Source organism: Equus caballus, chromosome 11 (assembly GCF_041296265.1).
Source record: "Equus caballus isolate H_3958 breed thoroughbred chromosome 11, TB-T2T, whole genome shotgun sequence".
NCBI classification, from domain to species: Eukaryota; Metazoa; Chordata; class Mammalia; order Perissodactyla; family Equidae; genus Equus; species Equus caballus.
The window spans coordinates 41,805,251-41,808,202 of NC_091694.1; positions in this window are offsets into that span (position 1 = coordinate 41,805,251).

Here is a 2,952-nt window from a genome sequence, read left to right on the forward strand (position 1 = left end):
AATTGTTCTGGTAGTTTCTCGTAAAGTTAAGCATGCCTTCCTTATAACCTAGAAAATCCACCCCTAGGTATTTACTCAAAGTAAAGAAACTCATATGTTCACACAAAGACTTGTGCAAGAATTTCATCGCAGCTTTATTCATAAATAGCCCAAGTGTCCAACGGAAAGCAGATGGATGAACAATCCTAGTGCGGTCATACAACAGAACACCACGCGGTAATAAAAGAACAAACCACTGGCAAACACAACAGAGAGAAATCTCAAAAATGTTCTGCTGAGAATAAGAAGGCAGACACAAAATGTGCACACTGAATGCCTCCATTTATAGGAAGTTTTAGAACAGACACAAGAAATCTGTGATGAAGGAAATCAGACAGTGGTTGCCTCTGGAGGAGTAGGGGTGGCCTGAGAAGGGGCTGGAGGGATGTTTCTGGGGCGATAGAAACGATCTCTTTCTTGAAAAGAGAATAGGCTATTTGCATGTATGTACTTGTCAAACTCACCATTCTATACATGTGGGTGCTGTGCTTTTCACTGTGCAGTCCACCTCAATTTCTAAGAAATAGCTTGAGATAGGCCCAAGGAACTCAATCCCGTGTGTATTTCAAAATTAAAAAAAAAACAAAAAAAAGCACAGAACCGGCCCTTCCGTATGTCAGCAGGAGAGATGGTGAGGATGGAGAGATGCCATATGTCACCCAGGAGAGACCATGCAACATGAGGTCGCCGAATCGTTTTCCAGCTTGGACCGGACCACCTCCAGGCCCGGGCTGACTCTCCCACTGGCCTGGGAATTCAAGGGGGAGCATCGGCATGCGGACAACATGCTCCATCAGCAGAATCTTCCCGCTGCCTTAGAGAAGGGCCTGCTCCAGCTCTCATGCTCCTTCTCTTGGCCTCTGCTTGGCAAAGGCTCACATGGGCTCTGGCACCCAGGTTGTGGACAGAGCAAATCAAGGGGCAGCCGGGCTTCCTGGGACTGACTCCTTGAGAGCCAGCGATGAGCCCCACCTGCACCCAGGCCGGCCCTTTGTCCACAGGCGCTGCTGCCTGAGTCACTCCTTTCCGCCATCAGGAATGGAAACTGAACACTTCTTTGGAGGAAAGGGGAAGGAAGGAAGAGGCTTGGCTTGGAAGGGGAAGGACACGAGGACCCCTAGTTGGGGCAGAGAAGGGACCCTGGCAGGGCAGGGTGGCAGGCTTCCCCCTGGCTTGGCCCCCAGCCCCTTCCCGCCCCTCGCTCAAGCTGAACTCCCATTAGCAGAGCCGGGCAGGGCAGGTCTCGGCCTGAGGAGAGGGATTTAAACTATCCGGGAATGAAACTCAGTGAAGCTCAGACAGCACATTACCTAGAACAGGAGGCAGACAAGCAGCAATAGTCATAATCAGTATTATTATAATAATAACAGTAGCGGCTGGCGTTTATTAGGTAATTAGTATATGCCAGCACTTTACATGCATCGTCTCTTTTTATTTTTTATTTTATTTTTTTAAATTTTTTCCTTTTTCTCCCCAAAGCCCTCCGGTACATAGTTGTATATTCTTCGTTGTGGGTCCTTCTAGTTGTGGCATGTGGGACGCTGCCTCAGCGTGGTTTGATGAGCAGTGCCATGTCCGCGCCCAGGATTCGAACCAACGAAACACTGGGCCGCCTGCAGCGGAGCGCGCAAACTTAACCACTCGGCCACGGGGCCAGCCCCAACATGCATCGTCTCTTAGTCCCCACAATAGACCTGTGTGTGCAGCTTGCTTGGTGACATAATAGAGAAATGTGGAAACAGTGTAAAAAGGGTGAGCTCTGAAGGTTCAAGTCCCTGACCCATCACTTACTAGCTGTGACCTTGGGCACAGGAGGCAACCTCTCAGGATTTCTTCCCTTGTCTCTACAATAGAGGTAACAGAGCCTTGCTTGTGGGGTTGTTGTGAAGAACAAATGAGTGGATACACATGCAACCGTCACAATTGCTGGCACCAAATAACTGCAGGGGTGGAGGAACATCCACGTCCCACAGGCTAATGCACATGTGTCCAGAGGGTCAGAGAAGGGGCCTAACACACCCTGAGGGTCTCCTCGGGTCCCAGAGTTTATAACCTCCATGTATTTTCACAGCGTCTAATTTCATTCTTCTTCACCAGCAAGGGTCTCATTTGCCCCCAACTTCACTAGGCAATGGGCAGGGGCAGGCCACAGGAGACAAGAGAGTGTGGCTTCTCCTGGCCATCCTCCCTGGGGACAGATGCTCTCCTTGGGAGGGTCCAGAGCACCCCTTTCCTGTGCCGAGGGGAGGCTCTCAGTCCATGTGGGGAGCACAGCACGGGGGTGAAAGGCCCCAGGAGAGGAGAAGTAATGAAATCCACCATCACGGGCCTCTATGCCCAGAGGACTACCTCCCTGGCCTTGGTGTCCTCAGTCATAATGACACCTCCAAAGACTGTGCCCCCTAAAGAGAGTGGCCACAATAGGAAAGTGGGGGTCAGAGAAGCAGAGTCTGGCATTGATCCCCACTGTCCAGGAAAAAGTGAGAGAGCCTGAAACTCGGGGACTTGGGGACAGGGAGTCCTCACACTGTAGGGAGACAGATGTGGCTCATCAGGCCTTCTTTCTAGATGAAATAACGTAATACTAATATTTTTACCACTTATGGAGCACCTGTTTACCAGGCACAGTACCATTACACATGCACTATTTCAGTCAACGCTTGTACACTCCCAGAGAGACAGGTTTTGTGATCATGTCCATTTCACAGAGATGGGACCAGGGCTCAGAGGGTTCAGTCACCAGCTAGTAAGTGGAGAGCCAGAGTTTGAAACCATGTCTCCTGGCTCCAGTGTCCACACTGTGACCACCCTGTAAACTGCCTCTGGGAACTCCTTGAGACTTGCCCCCTCACTTTGCGCTGCTTTGCTGCTCACCCAGCACCTCTGGGTGTGGCACCCCAGGGGACTGCAGTC